Raw genomic sequence first — 19,364 nt, forward strand, 5'->3', positions numbered from 1 at the left:
CATGCGGTTTATATGTCTACTCGTTCATATCGAATACTTCGAAATTTCTAGAATTTAAATTCGTTTCGAAGCGAATTCGAATACTGTAATATTCGTTCGAATATTCGAAGCAACGTTTATAGAACTAGGTAAGTTGCAAAACTCCCCGCGCCAGCCAACCTGTCGCGCGGCGCCGGGACAGTTTCCGGTTTGGTGGCGCTGGCGGCGCAACAAGCTTCCGCTAGCAGACGAAAGCGCGTAGTCTGCGTGGCAAACGCCGGGGCAGCCGTTCAGAAAGGGCTCGGTTGTTTACTCGCCGACTGTATATTATCGTGATTTTTCGCTGCGCTGCCGCTGCAATGTAAAACTGAGTAATACTTAGCAGCGGTAAGGCAAAGTCAGTAAAGCTATGGCTTTCAAGAGTGTCCAAGATAACTGACGCTTGATAGCATAGCATACGAGTCTGTCCATTACCCTATAAGAAATTAAATATATGGCGCATTCTCGTAGCGTAATTATTTAGCTAAAGCGGATGCTTGGGCGTGTTGGTACTTATATCTTTTCGTTTTGGACTGTGCAAGTATTGCGTGGTGTTAACGAATAAATCTTTGTTGTAAGTCAGCGCTGTTGTTTGTGTAATCATTTTTCTGGTGCTCCGTAGTTTTTCGCGCTATTTTCTTTCGATAATTCTTCACTTTCACTTTTTTGAAGTGAGGAGTTTTCACTCTGTACCGCGGCTGTCGGTACTTGTAATTATTGAGTGGTAAAATCGCCGTGTGTGTACTGCACGCCGCAATTTCAGTCCTGCTACAGAAAGAAAAATTGCATTTATTTTTCGCACGCAATGTCGAGAAACAATTTTTCAGATATTGCATGTATGGTGTGATGCACACAAACGGCACAACTTATTTACAGTCTCGGGCATTAAACCTTATCAAGACAGCTCTAATTAACTGTAAAAATTATTTACAGCACAATTTTTAGAATCACTCAAATCAAGGCAAGTTCGGGAATATCTTTGTGACGTAATCTTCGACGAGGCTCCTTTCCGCTGGCAATTTCAACCTTAATTCTTATCGTTGACCGTGTGAGTGAATGTCTTCAGGATGTCTTCCTCATAAATGTGCATATCACATACAAGTGATATGTCGGACAGTTTCTTGTCCATACGAGGAATGGCGCGATCCCACGTCGCTCGCTGGTCATGGTCACGCGGGGCACAAATAGGTTACCAACCGTCTCGTATTTCGCGGGTCTGTCCCGACTTTTTATACAGCGTTGCCGGATTTATTCCGTACCGTCCAGTTATAACTTGTTATGTGATCCGACGCACGCCCGACAATGCGCGTCACTCTCCAGAACACAAAGTTCTCACGAATAGCACACACGAAGCAATGTTGCGGTGGCTAGCGGTGGCTGCGAAGGGCTTCAGTTACTTTGTCTGAACTTCTGTGCGAAACGCGACAACTTTTACGGATACGTTCTCCAGCAAGAGGAAGTGTTGCGAGCTGCACGTAGCCAGCTGAAGAGGGCGAAACAATGGACACCCCCCCCCCTCCCCCACCCGTCCCGACTCCCTTCATTGAAGAGTTGGTAACCCTAGGCACAAAAGAAATGTCGGGGTGTCTCGGAACAGAACATGTCGGCATGGTGAAGACACACAGTATATCCGAAGCACAACAGAAAACGCCTAGCTGTTCGCGCAGAAAGCAGCCTCCACGGATACTGACGCGACGCGCCGCAACGCCGGCTGAAGAGAGCGGAGTGAGTGAATCCTGTTGCGACAGCAGCGCCACATCTGTCGCTGATGGCGGCGGCGCCGCGCAACACCGCTCAGTTTTGCAACTGACCTGGTTCTATAAACGTTGATTCGAAGTGCTCGAATATTCGCACAAGCCTACAACTCGCGCCTCCGTGAACACGAGAGCAATCTTTGCCATAAGCAGGGGAGTAATTTCGCTCTTCGCAGTGCAGCTTGTGGGTGCTCACCAGGCTTACGTGGATGCAGTGTATTGAGCAGGCATCGTCAGGAAAGTGTGCGTCTGATTGAGGAAGCATTTGCCATTCAAAAAAACTTCTTGTGCCAGCATGGCGTCTATAACGCTAAGGAATAGAGAAATTACGTACCTAAAAGGCTCTCTTCAGGATTCCGATTAGAAAGGTTGTAATCACGACTGAAAAGTTGCTTGCATTGTTTTTATGTAGATTTGATTGTGTGGTTCCGCGCATGCGGGGCAGGCTGCTTTTGTGTGTTGTAACGACGTGGCTCAACGAGGACACCGAGAATGACAAACAAACACGCTTTATCAATCAGACAAAACACTGCAACGTTTTCTTCGTTCCGCGCTGGGCCAAGAACACTCGCGCTGCTTCGTTGCCGTCTGCCCTGGCACATACGCGCGGCATTATTCCCCCTTTAAAATGAAAGATCGCTCCGATGTTAAACGTTAAAACAGCAAGGTAAAAAAACTGCGCAGTTAGACACTGCAAGTATGGCTTCATCTGAAGATTGTGAACAATTTCTGGCAAATGTTTTTGGCGCTTTGAACACTAATAACCGTCCGGAACAACCTCGCAGTTAACCTCGCTGATGCGTCGCAGAACTGCTCACGGTCCGAAGCATCTTCGCAATAGCTTTTCGGAGAGCCCACGCCGACGAATAGGTGTCCAGACCCACGCTTTGTCGCCCACGTTGCATGTGAGGGTTCTGTGTCGGAGATTGTACTGTCTGAAGCCATAGCCTTGTTGTTCGTTGATTCGCAACCGGGCAAGTTGTCTAGCTTCTTCTGCTCGCTGTGTAAAATCTTCAACGTCCGCCTCATTGCCATAATTTTCATGAGGGAGCATTGCGTCTAATGTCGTAACTTCACGGCCGTAAAGGAGACTGAAGGGTGTCTTCGAGTGGTCTCCTGACGAGCCGTGCTGTACGCGAATGTGACGTAGGGTAGAATGCCGTCCCAGTTTTTGTGCTCTACGTCTACGTGCATGCTTATCATGTCAGCCAGGGTCGTTTTAAAACGTTCACTTAACCTGTTAGTCTGGGGATGATAGGCCGTTGTTTTACTCTGAGCGGTACCACTTAGTCGAAAAACGGTGTCCAAAAGCTCGGCCATGAACGTAGTACCTCAGTCGGTGATAACTACTGCAGGAGCACCGTGCCTTAAAACGATGGCTTCGATAAAAAATCGCGCCGCTTCATGTGCTCTTGCCCGTCGCAAAGCGCCCGTCTCGGAGTATCGGGTGAGGTAATCTTTGGCGACGATTATCCACCTAATTCCGGTAGCAGACGTTGGGAAGGGGCCCAGAAAATCCATGCCGATTTGTGCAAATGGTGTTGTCGGCACTTTGACAGGCTGCAACAGACCGGCTGACTTGATGGATGGGGTTTGCGACGCTGGCAATCGAGACATGTCTCCACGTAAATTTTTGCGATCGCAGCAAGTCTCGGCCAGTTGTAGTTCTGCCTAATCCTCGCCAATGACCGGGAGTAGCCCAATTGACCAGCGGTCCGTTCGTTGTGACAGGCGTGTAGGTCGTCACGTCGAAGCGACGAGGGAACGACGAGTGAGTAGCTGCTGCCGGTAGGATAGAAGTTCTTGTAAAGGACGTCATTGCACAAGCGGTACGACGCCACTCCCTTGCGAATAATTTCGGCATGCTGTTGGTTCGTTCTTCTAGGTAATGAATTAAGGGTAGCTGTTCAGCATCGTCCCGCTGCAGTCGTGAAAAAGCGGCAGCGTCAGCGACTCCCCAAAAGGCCGTGTCGTCGTCGTCTTGGGCTGCTGTCTCAACAGGAGACCGAAAAAGACAACCGGCATCGACGTGTCTTTTCCCGAAATTTAGGCAACAGTGAAGTCGAACTCTTGGAGCTGAAGACTCCATTGTGCGAGACGGCTGGTGAATCTTTGAAATTAATTAGCCAACAGAGTGAATGGTGATGGCTGAGAACGGTGAACGAGCGACCAAACAAATACGGACGAACTTTCAGAACTGTTCATAACATGGCGAGGTATTCTTTCTCGGTCGTAGCGTAGTTGGCTTCTGCTCGGGACAGCGTCTTACGGGCGTAAGTGATCACCTTTTCGCTGTTGATCTGCCATTGCACGAGCACTGTTCCAAGACCCACATTACTAGCGTCTGTGTGCGATATCGTCGGCGCGTCTTCATCGAAGTGGGCGGGCACGGGAGGCGTTTGCATGCATTGACAAAGCACGTGAAATGCCCGCTGCTGGTCATTTCCCCATGCGAAGGGGACATCTTCGCTGGTGAGCTGTGTCAATTACCATGCGATGCGCGAAACATTGGCAATAAACCGCCGACAGTAGGCACATAGTCTCAAAAAACGTCGCACTGAATTTTTGTCTGATGGGGTAAGGAAATTCGCCACGTCAGCAATTTTATCCGGATCGGGTCGGATCCCGTAGTTGCTGACGACATGACCAAGCAATTGAAGTTCGTGAGAGCAAAAGTGGCACTTTTCAGCTTTCAATGTAAGACTGGGTACACGTATCGCTTCAAAACCTGCTTCCAGTCTCCTAAAATGTTCCTCGAACGTAGCAGAAAAGACAATCACGTCATCGAGCTACACCAGGCAGGTTTGCGACTTGAGTCTTCATACTACAGTGTCCATTAGACTCTGAAACGTTGCTGGCGCCGAGCACAAACCGAAAGGAAGGACCTGAAATTCATAAAGTCCGCCGGGCGTGTGAAAGGCGGTCTTTTCACGGTTCGTCTCATCCACTTCAATTTTCCAGTAGCCGCTTTTCAAGTCCATTGACGAAAAGTAGCGTGGATTTCGCAGCCTATCTAGGGAATCATCAACATGCGGCAGCGGATAAACATCATTCTTTGTGATCTGGCTGAGATTTCGATAGTCGACGCAGAAACGCATGCGGCCGTCCTTTTTGACGAGTACTACAGGCGTTGCCCAAGGACTGTTAGATGGCCGAATAATGCGATCTTCCAGCAACATTTTCAGTTGTTTTTTTAATTGCCTCACGCTCCTTCGGGGCAGCAGGAGAAGGGCTTTGCCTGATGGGTCTGACGCCAGGATCTGTGATGATGCGGTGCTTTGTGACCAACTTTTGAAGTGGATGAAAAGCAGCCGTGGAACTTGTTGATCAGCACAAGGAGCTGTCTCGCTCGACCGTCGACAACGTCGGACTAACGCCAACACGTGTCGGTGTAGTGATAGGAGATGCTGTCACCTCTTCCACTAGATGGCAATCTTAAATTTGCGCGAGTTCGTCGAACTAGGCAATGACAGTGCCTCTAACAATGTGTTGGCGTTCTTTGCTGAAATTCTTCAACAGGAGTTCAGCGCGTCCATCGATCACATTGATGACAGCCTTGGCAAAAGAAACTCCGCTAGTGAATGCTCGTTCATTGATGCGTTCAGTGAACTCAGTGCCGCACTTCAAGCTGTCGCAGTGCACGGGTACGAGAGAGCAACGCCGCGGCAGCAGTATGACGTCGTAGCCGGCGATACGTGATTGAGGTCGCTGGTTTTCCTCATTATTAGCAGTGCCCAAATTTGTAGTAAACGTTACGCTCCTGTCGCGCATGTTAATCACAGCCCCGTATTCGCGCAAGAAATTCATTACCAATAACAGCTTTTTACAGCACTCATGAAGATTGACGAGGGTGGCGACGAAGGTGGAACCAGCGATTGAGAATCGGGACGTGCATTTTAAAACAGGTGTCATCAACTGACCTCCGCCCATTTTTATATATGTTCCGCACGATGGCATCTTTACCTTCCTTAGTCTGTCGGCTAGCTGTAGGCTTGTTATTGAAAAGTGGGAGCCAGTGTCAATAAGAGCCGTCACTTGATGGTCGTCAATGTGAACGACGAGCACAGCGCTGACGACGTCGGTTACATCGGCAGTTGCATTCGTCGTATTCATCGGTGTGCTAATCGTCTTCGGCTCCGGTGACTTCGAGTTGTTCGTCTGTATGGGGGCTGTTCGAATTTTCGATGATTGGCAACCCCACCCGCGGTGTTTGCTGCGTCTAGTATCCTCGTCGCGGGCTAGAGGACCTGCCTCTAATGACGTCGGCAAAGCTCCGACGATTCGGTGGACGGTAACGCGCAGTGATCGGGGCGTCTTTGGATTTTGTGGCGGTATGTCCAGAGGAGCGTCGTTGTACGTGCGTCGACTGTCATGCGTAGCGTAATTATGGTGGAGAGGAATCTCGAGTATAAAGCGTCGCGATAAAGGCAAACTCGATAGACGTGCTGCAATAGAAGCACACCGCTCGTCGGTCAGCGGTACGCCACAAATCGTTTTTTTTTGCGATGGTGGTAGTTCAGTTTCGATTCTTCATTGAACCACGTTGCAGTGTTTGGATGTCGACCATACAGCATTCTTCGTGTCGGCGAGATCGGCGAGGTTGGGAGAGTCGCCGGCGGTGAGATCGGCTGTGGGTGGGTTGGCGGTCTAGGCGTTGGAGCCGGCGGCGTCCAAGGTACGATGACTGGGCGTCGGGTAGCATCAACGTATGTAAGATGCCGTGGCAGATCACAATATCCCGCGAAGACATAGCCTGGCGGACCTCATCGCGGACAACATCAGCCACAAAAGAGAATGCCGGCGTCGGTTCTGTTGGTGGAACGAAACCGAGCTTCCGAAGCTCCTCTCGCAGAATCTCCTGGATGACTTAACGCAGAGGCTTCTAGTTGCTCATAGTCATAACAAAAGTACTCGCTACAGAGTTGATCATGTTGTCATGATGGCGGTACCGTTGCTGTTGCATCGACCTCCGGCGGCGAAAGTGCCGACTAGGCGCTTGTTGCAGGTGGTGGGCAAAAGGTACGGCTTCAGGCGAGCGACGTGGACGACGTTTGAAGACATAGAGGCCGCCATAGTATTTCGGCCACGCCAACATGCCGAGACGGAGACCACAGGAGAACTAGGTTACCCGGATTGAAGCGAACGTTTTGGTGGCAACTGTCGTATGTATGTTTCTGGCGGAGTTGCTAGGCCGAAATCTGTTGATGGGCAATCTGACGGGCCTCTTCGGCTGTAATGATAGCGCGGCGAGCATACTCGGTGGACAGATGTGCAGGGGTGGGTACGAGCGTGTCGAACGGCAAGGTCGGTTCTCCTCCATACAAAAGGAAAAAGGAAGAATATCCAGCAGTGTCGTGGCGCGAGCTGTTGTAAGAAAGAGTGACAAAAGGTAGCGCAATGTCCCAGTCGCGATGATCAGTCGAGGCATACATTTCGAGCATGTCAATGATCGTGCGATTCAAACGTTCTGTGAGTCCGTTCGTTTGGGGATGATAAGCTGTCGTAAGCTTGTGGTGGGTTGCACAAGAGCAAAGTAGGTCCTCGATTACCTTGGATAAAAGGTATCGACATCGGTCCGTGATAAGTTGACGAGGAGCGCCGTGATGAAAGATGACGTCTTGTATCAAAAAGTCGGCGACATCTGTAGCGCAGCTGCTCGGGAGAGGTCTCGTAATGGCAAACGGGTCGAATAATCCGTAGCGACGGCGACCGATCTGTTGCCGTTATTAGAAAAAAGGAAAGGTCCCAGATGGCCGAGGCCGACACAAAAAATAGCTCAGCGGGTATGTCGATAGGTTGAAGGAGCCCGGCGGAGTGCACAGCTGGCCTTTTTCGGCGTTGTCACGACTCGCAAGAAGCGACATAACGATGTATGGAGCGGTAGAGGCCGGGCCAGAAAAAGCGTCGTCGGAAACGGTCGTACGTTCTAGCAACACCAAGGTGGCCAGCCGTTGGTACATCATGTAGTTGCTGTAGTACGGTCGACCGGAGATCAGTGGGTACAACAACTAGTAGTTCCTGTCCCACTGGGCGCATGTTCCGGCAGTATAAGATGCCGTCTATGATGACGAACATGCGAACCTAACTGTCCGTCGAGTCAGTATTCAGGCGGGCGATTAGATCTCGTAGGGACGCATCACGCTGTGGCTCGTCACCAATGTTGCCGAAAGCGGAGAGCGAGGAAATACTGATGGACGTGTCATCCGTTACGAGGTCTGTATGGTCGACTGGGTATCGAGAAGGCAGTCGGCGTCTTGGTGTAGACGACTGGACTTGTAGACCTCTGTGTACGTGAATTCCTAGAGGCACAGTGCCCAACGAGCTAGGCGCCTTGTTTAATCTTTGAGAGCTGAAAGCCAGCATAGAACGTGGTGGTCTGTGGTAACGGTGAAAGGTCGACCATATAAATAGGGGCGGAATTGACCAACTGCCCATACAAGCACCAGGAACTCGCGCTCAGTAATAGAGTAATTGACTTCGGCAGGGGAAAGGAGCCGGCTGCAATACGCAAGAACTCTGTGATGACCGGATTGACGCTGGGCTAAGAAAGCGTCATTGCCGTAACCACTAACGTCGGTGCGGACCTCGGTTGGAGCGGACGCGTCGAAGTGGGCGATGATCGGCGATGTGGTGAGCAGCGTAATGAGGCGATAAAAAGCACTGGCTTGGTCAGGACCCCACCAAAATGGCACATCTTTCTTGAGAAGATCAGTGAGGGGGCAGGCAATATCTGCGAAGTTTCGGACGAATCGTCGGAAATATGAGCATAGGCCCACAAAACTTTGAACGCCTTTGGCGCTGTCCTCGATTTTCCCGTACCAACTTGGTACGGGAAAATCGAGGACAGCGCGAACTTTGTCGGGATCGGGTCGGATGCCAGGTGAGTCAACGACATGCCCTAGAATAGCATCTTGGCGATAGCCAAAGGGGCATTTCGATTAATGGGGTTGTAGCCCAGCCGGACGAAACACTGAAAGAATGGACGAAAGTCGGTCGAGGTGTAACTCAAAGGTTGGGTAAATACATTGACGTCGTCCAGGTCACAGAGGCGGATAGACCATTTAAAGCTGCACAAAAGCGTATCCATAATCCGCTCGAACGTGGCCGCCGCATTGCCCAAGCTGAACGGCATGACTGAATTGGTAGAGACTGTCAGGCGTTACAAAGGCGGTCTTCTCGCGGTCGAGGCAGTCCACGGCGATTTGCCAGTACCCAGAGCGTAGGTCTCTCGAAGAAAAATAGGTAGCACCATGAAGGCAGTCCAGGGCATCATCGATACCAGGAAGGGGGTAGACATCATTTTTGGTGATGTTGTTTAAATGATGATAATCCACGCATGAACGCCAGGTGTTGTCGTTTTTTTTAACTAAGACACAGGGGAAGCCCATGGACTTGAAAAAGGCTCAGTATTTCCTTTTGTGAGCATCTTGTAGACCTCCTGTTGATTAACTTGGCGTTCTGATGGTGAAACTCGGTAAGGACGCCTGTGAACTGGAGCTGCACCACCGAAATCTATGTGGTACTTGACTTTCAAGATTTGACCTGAGGGCCCTACTATCGAAGTCAAATATGTCAGAGTAGGTCATAAGGAGATCACTGCGGTCTTTAACTTGAGAGGGCAAAATGTCTACGGCAATCATCTTGGTTATGTTGTTGTGCAGTGTAGGAGGGGTGACTGCTTCGACTCTATGCGGGTTCGGAGAGGACAGCGGGCAGTTCAGGAGACACCGGGGAGATCCGGCACTCGTGCGACGCTGACGGAGTAGCGACAGCACTGCCTTGTGGTAGAACTTGAGGGCTGAATCCGAAGTTCAGAAGAGGAAGGCACGTCTTGTTCGCTGTAACAGTTACAACTGTGTACGGACAGGAGACGTTGCGGGCCAGTAGAACACTGGGAGATGGAGTGATCACGTAATCCCCTCCGGTGCTTTAGAATATGGTTCAATAGCGACGCACGTTAGGGCTTCTGCTGGCAGACGAACAGCCTCAGCACACGAAAGTTTGGTCTTAACCACCTCCGACACGTCGGCAGACGCAGGCAAGTAAATTTTGCAACACCGGCCGAGCAGTCAATGACAGGAGAGTGCTCAGACAAGGAATCGAGTCCGATGATGTTTCATGTTCTCGCTCATGAGGGCAATGAGCAAGAACATGAAACAGAACGGACGTCTGGCGGTCGGAGAACCTCACAGGTGCCGTGCACATTCCGAGTACAGCCGGAGTTCCTCCACTAGCGATATGTACAAATTGATTGATTGATTTGATTTTATTGATTCATCACAATACATGTGATCGGAGGCGAAGGGAAAAGCCATTTGAATGGCTTGAGGGAGTCCTTCGCCCCCGTACAAAGACAACAGCTCAGTTACAAGCATGTTCTTGACACTGTTAACACAAAAATTTGTATTGAATCATGTTCAGCAAAATATGAATGGAAACGAACCACCAAAATATACATCCATTGTTAGTTACCCTTTACAGAACGTCCTGCATTTTTATACATCCTGTTTATATCTGCGTGACGGAACAACACAACACTTGATCACTACTATACTATTGCATTAGTGACAGTTTAAGTGCTTATTTATATAAAGTCAAACAATTTTAGACGAAGGGCGTAAGTTAAGAAAAAATCATACAATTCAGAGAATTTTACATCGCGAATATGAATTTGTTTATTCTTGCAATCATTTAATAAACGCGGATGCTTATTACGAGCCATTTGCCGACCGTAACCAGTTCGACAATGCGGAACATTCCATGTCCCGGTTGTTAGTATATTATATGATGGTTCTTTCGAACGCAACTTTACTAATCCCATGAAAAGAGAATCCTGGTGCTCGCAATATATTCTATATTCAAGGAGCAATCTGTACACGTATATGTCTAGTGTTTTTATTATTTTGAATCTTCTAAATAGCTCTTCAGAAGGATGCACAGTTGGTACATTTGCAACTATTGTCAAAAAATTTTTTGCATAAGTAATAGCTGCATGAGGTTCGATTCAGTAGTAGTCCCCCAAACTAAATGAGAGTAGTTTAAATACGACGCGAAAAGGGCATTATAAATCAACAATTTCGCTGGTTTAGAGATTAGATAGCTTATTCGACTCACAATACCAGTTATCGCACCTAACATTTGTAATACTGCATTTACGTGCTCATCCCACTGCAGTGATTTTGAGAAATGCACACCAAGTGCCCTAATGGATAATAATAGATAGCGTTAGGGGAAGCCCACGAATGCCATAGTGATCGAGTTTACGAAACAAAATTTCATGATTTAGGTAGTCAAAGGCTTGCGTGAAATCGACGAAAATACCGAGGACAAATTGTTTTTTTGTCAAATTTCTCTAGTATGTACTCCTTCTGGTCGAGAAGAGCAAGTTCTGTTGAGCGGTGTTTTAAAAATCCATACTGACATTTCGTTATGACGTACTTGTTACAAAAGGGATAGAGTCGATTATAAATTATTTTTTCGATACCTTTAGAAAATATCGGCAATATTGATACTGGCCTATAATTAGAAACGTCTGTTTTATGTCCTTTCTTATATAACGCCACTACACGAGCAACTTGCATTTTGGATGAGAAAACGACCGTTGAAATACATAAGGTAAATATAAATGTCAGCATTGAAGGAATTTTCTCTATTACGTATTTGACAGTTCTTACTTGCAGGCCATGCGCATCACAAATGCGACTGTTTGTAAGGCCCAGGAAAACTGCACGAACTCATGTTCTACCTCTGCTTCTAAAAAGAGTGTCCTTACATTATCAAGATCTAGACTTGTGTAAGGTGCACGTGGTCAGGTGTCAAAGTCCCGGTAGACAAAATAGTCGTTAAAGACATTTACCATGCGATCGCCACTAATAATTTCCCCAACATGTGAAATTTCCGTCACCAACTCTTTCCCTTGTTCCGCTGAATAAGTGAGTTCAGTTTCTTCCATAATACATTGGTTTGTTTAAAGGAGAAAGAAAACAGATTAAACTAATACATGTCTCTCGTCTTTTGAACTTCTTTATCCAGGGTATTTCTAAACCGTTTAAATGTAACCAGGTCTGTTTCATTACACATACGCATAAATTTCCTAAGTAAACAGTCTTTCTTGTCGATTTTCCGCAAAAGCTCGCGCGTCATCCATGGCTTTCGACAACCTGTCCTCCTTTCCGAATGCTTGTGAATGAAGTGCTTTTTGTACACTGCCGTGAAACAACTCAGAAAAGCATCATAGGCAGCGTTTGCATCAGTCGAATGATAAACATGGTCCCAACGTACATTGTTGATATCCGAATAAAAGGCATGCAGAGCTTTTTGTGAGACACACTGAAAACCAGGAGCAACATCAGTGGGTACACTAGGACTATTAGGCCTAGTACCCTAGGCCTATGGTCACTGATAGGGTACGAAAGAACTCTTGTTGTAACCAAAGACGCACTAAAATGCGTAATAAACAAATATATGATAGTCTGCGAAAATAAGGACTCAGGCGGCGTAAGGACCTTATTTAGAATGTGCACGGAGATCAGAGCTCATAATAGAAATATGTGCGCCGGTATCAATGAGGGACGTAGCAGGCAGGCTATCCACTTCCACAGCAAGCAGAATATGGTGCGTAGTGAGGGTCAGCAGAGGGTTTTCAGGTCGGGGGTCGAATGTAAAGTCACCTCCGGGAGCTGCATTGCTCAGTTTTCCGTGTATGGGCCTCCAGTAGGGCGGGGCGTCTATACTAAGCATATCTCTGGAATCGTTATTGCTTCCAATTCCACTGCAGCATCGTCAGCTTGGATGCGCAGTCACTGAGCCAATGCAAAACTGTCAGCTGCCTCCGATATAGCCGCTAGTGCAAATGCAGGTTAGGTGCAAAGGGATTTCAATGGGTGGCTGAGAGGAAACGGAAGATGGCAAACGCCTTCGATTCGACTTAAGTGAATGCATAAGGGAGCCTGTGAATTATGTGAGCAGTAAGCTTCTGCTAATGTGAGCTTCTGCCTAATGAACAATTCGCATCCGGCAGCGTTCCGCACCAATAACAAGTGGGACGAAAATTTTTGTATCAGTACCTCTTAAAGCAAAAATAATCACTAGCCACAGCCTTCAACTGTCTTAATGTCAAGGCCCTCATCGGTCGTCCCTGTTTGGCCTCCTGGGGCACAAAACATGGAGAAGGCGCTAATGTGGGGCTCTTGCTCTGAAGCTCAGGGATACTCCACTATTGGCTTGTGGCCTCCGGACAAAATAAGGAGTCCTAGGGCCTCAACAACAGCCAAGCGCACTCCTTCTTCATGAATATCGCGCCACTCAGGAGGTCCAGCATTGCAAGAATGTCTTTGCGATCGTTTGTGTTTTTTGTGTGAGTTAACTATGTTGCACTCATTCTGACAGTGTTGCAAATATAGCTACAATTCATTTGCGTAACTGCCTTGTAGCATACATCATCAATAATGAAAATTATCCTTCCAAGAGGTCTCACAAATTTGATTTCAAACAGATGAATATAGGAGCTCAGAGAAAAATATGTGTGCAGCTCTAGGTAGGTGCAGGACTTACATAGAACAATCTAAAGTAATGGACGTGTGTAGAGACACATTCCACTGACTACTAAAATATAGGGCAAGGACATGAAGGTAAACAATAAGCTTCAAGAGAACATGACTACCCAACTAACACGAGGGACAAAAATGACAGTCGTAACATCAAGCATATGACCATACCATTATATAATACTATACTGTATTAGATCGAGGAAGATCAGAAATCCATTTTTTTCCATCACATCAATGTAAAGCAAATCTGATTGGCCATCATGGTGGCAATGGCCTTGAGTCAATTTTGTGCCACTTCAGCAGCTTATTGAAAGCAATTGTGAAATATGCAGGAAAGTGGTATAAACTATAATTTTCAGTTTACTAGTTTTCTTCTGAATGTTAAATTACCTAAAGCTTCAGCTTTTGTTGCAACTGACAAGAAAATAAAATTTCTCTCGTGGCAAACATTTTTTTTCGTACAAGTGGTTATTGGTAACGCCTTGCAATCGCCACAGAGTGTCAATAGCCCTTCAGCTAATACATATCGCGTTACATTAGCGTCCAGACATGACCACCTCCTTCTTTGGTCCCCCAACTCTGCCACTGTTTTATTATCAAGCAGTGCATACATTATGTAGCTTATAATTGCTACAAAAGAATTCTGCCCTATAGTGATTTGGCGCTCGAAAGCTACACAGTTCGCAGCACCACGCAGGCAGCCAAGCAGATGCAGGTTAATCATTTCTGCGGCCGAAACTACAAGTGACATTTGAGTGCGACTTGTTAAGGTACAACCCATGCCCCCTACTTTTGTACAGCTTGTCACCTATTCCGCCTTCGTGAAACTCCATACCAGCTGTGATGGGATGTAAGTTTCAAACACGTTTTGCCAGGAGCCTGTTTCGACGGCCCCACTGTGCAAACACTCGGCCGTGTGAAGAATTTGCATGCCTGGAAGCAAGTGCACAGGATCCTATCTCTCCATATACCGTAAAGACAACAGAAATGTATTTCCTGTCTGCTGGCTCCTTTGTGTGAGCATCACTTGGACTGATTCCTGTTCCGAATGTTCAGCGAAAGAGCGGAATCGAAAGTTGAAACTTTCAGCCTTTATTGAGTACCAAGGTGTTGGCACTCGGCAGCAGAAAAGAAAGGTACCTCTTAAGTTCGTTGTTCTTTCCCAATTTCAATTTCCTGTCTCATCGCTCATGCTAAGTTATTCTCTCGGGCACCTTACATTTTCAGATAAACCGTTTATATAAAGCGTACGTGATGGCAAATAAAGCGGAATTGCACATTCTCAATTCCGTTGCTTCTTTTGCTTTTTCTTTCCAATTTTACCGAAGTACACAATGTGCTTTTCTTGAATCTTTACAAGCGGCCCTTCACTTTTTGAGCATGGTCAGAATATGCTGCCCCTCGGTAGTCGAGGCTCGTGGGAGCTTTTGCTAGAAATTGCTTCCTCTTTCCTCGAAAAATGATGCCATATACCCAAATGACCGCGCCATAGGTGATACGAAATGACTGGTTCCCCAGACGGGCAAGAGAGACGTCCGTTTAATGACAATACTCAAGGCGAACTACTGCACCAGCCACGTGTGCGTGCCCCCGATGCCTCTTCGGTTTTCTTTTCGTCGATAGAGTCTGGCACGCTCCAAATTGATCCGTTCTGTACTATTTTGCAACATCCTCCCAGGAGGCCACGATGAAACGCACCCATCGAGGTTGCAGCTTGAGTGGTGATATCGTGGCCGCAACAGAAATAGTTAGGCTCACTGGCGTCATTTCCGCAGTTCAGTTCATAGGCGCTGGCGATGGCGCGCCTTGTGTTGCAATGGAAGTGCATTCGTGAGCCCCGAGGTGGAAGAACGTTGGAGCAGCGTGATGTGTCGACTTGCTAGTAGAAAATGGGACGGGATCAATGGCTGGACCTCGTCGAGCTTGCTCTCGAGACGTCTTTGTAGACTAATGCTCCTCCAACTGAGCCGGCGGTAGCGGGATGATTTAAGCGGTCTGTCGGTGATCATGAGACCTATGTTGTTGAGGTCGTTGATTAACTGCGGCAGGCTGATGTATGAGGAGTTCATGGCGTTCTCAGCAACCACATTCTCATTGTTCCTGTAAACGTGTACGATGTTCGTGTCCATGCCTATCTCGCAGTTCATGTTGGGAAGTACTTGGCAGTTCCCCGGTTCTGTCAGCTTAGGTAAGATATGGAACGGTTGGCTCACTGAGTCGAACATATTTTTCAGAGATCCCAACTTCCTCTAAGGGCATTCGCTTTCGTTCGCTGATACTTTCCGTGGTTTTCACGAATGATTGTTGCAAAGGTTCCATGCACGTCTCTTCCAGTCCGAGCGTTGAAACGATAAGCTGATAAGCCTCAAGTGACTCCTCAGCGAAACCACTGATGTGCCCTCTCCGCTGATTGACAGAAACTCGGAGACGCAGGTAGTCCAGATCATTGATTTGCGCCAAGTTATCCTCCATCGCGTTGACGGTGCCATCGAAAGAACTGTTACGCTCCTTGCGTTCCATCTGTGCTGGGAGGTCGAAACGCTCTTGAGCGGGCTTTCGCAATCGGCAGACAGCACGCGAATTTCTGTGCACCGCTCGCTTTGCTTCCGGCAGTGCCTGTTCACTGCGGTCATTGATTAGCGGCTGTCGCACCCCTTTCCGTCCGTGCGACCGACTCTTATGGCGTGCAGGGCGTCCTTGACGTGCTTGATGACGCTGCACTCGGCGTGTGAAATATCGAAGACGCGATCCTCGTCGTGGTGCTCGCACAAAAAGTAGCTGATCCGAGAAAAGTTGCGCAAGTGCGGCGTCACCCCCATTCTGCCACCACCCATTCCGACAAGAAGAGCGTCGACATGCTCGCCTGGCGTCTCACCATCTACCATCTTCCTGCCGCTGTTGACGGCGTTGTCAACTGGATGATTCTTGTTTCACTTGCAAATGCCTAGCTCCAATTCAAACGGATGGTGGTTGCCCTCTAAGGTTCGTCGAGGTCAACGGTACGTCGAGGTCCGCTGCAGAAGAATTACTGCTCGAGACGAACAGTGCACTTAATGGGAAGTGGATGTTGGACTGGATAGGGCCTTGCACCATCACTCCAAAGGATGTGTCGATCGCTGTTAGCCTCTCGTTGATGCGATCAGTTTTTTTTCCGGTTGTCATTCTCCAATAGGCGTCAGTTCCTATGAGCACGGTTATGTCGCCTTCTTTCCAAGTATCCGCTTGACATGCATCAGCCAACTTTTTTCCTTGGCGATGAGCGCCTGAAATATATTGTTCTCCAGCGGTGGACTCATTACGGAGCATATCTCTGGGATTGGTATTGCTTCCATTTACACTGCATCATCGTCAAATTGGCTGCGCAGTCGCACAGAGACACGCTCGGCGCATAGTCGCCTCTGAGATTTGGAGCTTCAAAAAGTGATGAGGGAATGCTCTTCCCTTCCAACGACGCAACACTGAAGTTTTCTGGCCGCGTCTGCGCGAATGTAGCTACGCTAGCTACCGCTGCCTAAAAGCACTCGAACGAAAAGTCGTCGGTTACCGCACTCTGCCCATATGCGGCCTGTCTGCAACAATACAGCCGTGGATCCGATGTGAGTGCTTTGGGCGGTGCCACGGTTCAAAGGCTTGGCGAAGAGGGTCTTCTCAATGCAACGGATTCAGCAGTAGGCGATAGACCCTCGACTGGTCTCGATAGCTTCCACAGAATAGTCAGGTGGCGGCAACGGCAGGTACCACAGATAAGACTGTAGGACTTTTTGGAGAGCCGTGCGATGTGGTTGCGTGTACCACAGCGAAAACAGCAGTTAACGTCCCGTAGTGTCACTTGCTTGTCCGCTGACAGAGTGGCATTGCAGGAAATTGTGCTATGCCCGCTGCTGTTGCAAAGTGGGCACACTTGAAGTCGAGAGTTTGGCGGAAACCCGCCTGGCCGGGGAAAGACATAGACGAAGGAAACACAGCGCCGACCAAGGTAAAAATATATTCTTAAAAAGACGTTTCGGCTCCCACACGGGAGCCTTGTTCATTTTAATTTTTGTCGGCGCTGTGTTTCCTTCGTCTATGGGCATAGGCGTGCGCAGGGGGGGGCAAGGGGGCGAGAAGGGGGGGGGGCGAAGTCAGCCCTATACATTGTTGGGGGGCGAGAAGAGGGGCGCAAAGGCAGCCGCATACATTGACATAATAGGGAGGGGGGCGCTGCGACGAACCTTCTCCCCCCCCCCCTGAACGGGAACCTTGCGCACGCTTATGTCTATGGGCACCCTTGGTTGACCACCACGGTTGATCTTGTAAGAGCTGCTGCCGATGGAATGTGTTCAGCGCCGCCGGTGCTCTGTGTCGCCGTGCTCATATCTTCGCTTTCATATGGACGGCGACGAAGCTGTAAGCGACCTTCCTTCCGCACTTCTACTTGGATGCGATGGAAGGCTAGAAGGTCCTTCGCTCGACGCATTCGGTCTTCGGGAGTCTCAGTACCACTTGTTGCGTGGTTATCTTCTTTTATCTTGTCGATACATAATAGCCAGGCGCCTGGCAAACAGCGCATCATGACGCGATTCAACACCACGATGTACTGATCCGGTGATAATCCGATGCCTTCTAATGCGCTCACTCGGAACTGCACATTGTCGTGGAGTGTACGAAGTTTGGCGACATCTGACGAGCTCTTCGCGGGAATCAACGCCAAAAGATGATCCACGTGTACATTATTTCGAAGATCTCGCGTCCGAACCGATCCGTAAGCTTTTTATTTACGAAGTCGTAGTTCTGTTCGGCTAACCGGATGCCTTCAATGGACCGCTTCACGCTGCCGGTCAGGTACGTGAGTAAATACTTGAACTTTCGATGTGAGGTTTTTCGTTATTTTGGTGGATCATGGCATCGTAATGATCCCAAAAGAGCTGCCATTCACACAGGTTGCTGTCGAATGTAGGTATTCTATGCAGCACAACCGATCACTGACGCTGCTTCCTCACCTGGTCCGGAGATTCGACGCAATTAGGAAGCTCTAAGTTGCTCTATCCGGATCCAGAAACTTGAGCATGGTCCTATTAGCCTGATCACGTTCTTGCAGTCAGTGCTTGGCGCGCGCTATAGCGTAGCTGACCTTGTCGCTATATTCCTGTGCCGTTTCAACTTTGCGGCGGAGGTTCTCTTCATCTGTAAATGCAAGAATTGCGTCGTCCACCGTCGATAATGCTGATTCCCTGTCCTTGAGGTAGTCGAGTTGCACGCTAACTTCCGAAAGGTCGGGATCCGTTTGCTGTAGCAGGTGCGTTAACTGTGTAAGAGCTCGTGTGACGCCAGCCCTGAGTGCACCACGCTTCCTGCGCAGCTGTTCCGAGTTCGCCATGGCAGTGACGTGAAGGCGTCTCTCGAGGGACAGTCCCGGGTTTCGCAGCACCAAATGATACGAAATGACTGGTTCCCCAGAAGTGAAGGAGAGACGTCCGTTTAATGGCAATACTAAAGGCGAACTGCTGCACTGGCCACGTGCGCGTGCCCTCGATGCCACCTCGGTTTTATCTTGTTCGATAAAGTCTGACACGCTCCAAGTTGCTCCGTTCTCACTATTTTGCAACAATAGGCACAAAGTCGACGCTCGCCGCGGGAGGCTGCCACGTGCCCGAGCGTGCGCTCGCAATAACAGTGAAAGTAAGGCCCGCGTTCGGAGAGAAAAAAAGGAAAGAAAGCGCTCAAGGTCATGACGCGCGCTGACCAATTTGCCTCCCTTCCGAACCATTCGTCCCAAAACTTCACGAGCTGTAAGAATCACACCTCTAACTCAGAGTCAAGTATGAAAAAATATACTAGAGCAGCTTCGCACAAGTGATGCCAAGCCCGAAGGAAGTGCCGAGCTGGGCAGCCATACTTGTTTCTCTTCGGTTTTCTCTACCTTTCTCTTCTCTTTCTTTTTCGATTTTCTTGTTCTTTTCTCTTTTTCTCTCTGTATTTTTATTTATATTTTTAGTCCTTCTTTCCCCTTTTTTTCTCGATCTTTCTATTTCTCGCTTGCTTCCTTTGTTCCAGTGCTTTCGCG

Source organism: Rhipicephalus sanguineus, chromosome 9 (genome assembly GCF_013339695.2).
Source record: "Rhipicephalus sanguineus isolate Rsan-2018 chromosome 9, BIME_Rsan_1.4, whole genome shotgun sequence".
NCBI lineage: Eukaryota > Metazoa > Arthropoda > Arachnida > Ixodida > Ixodidae > Rhipicephalus > Rhipicephalus sanguineus.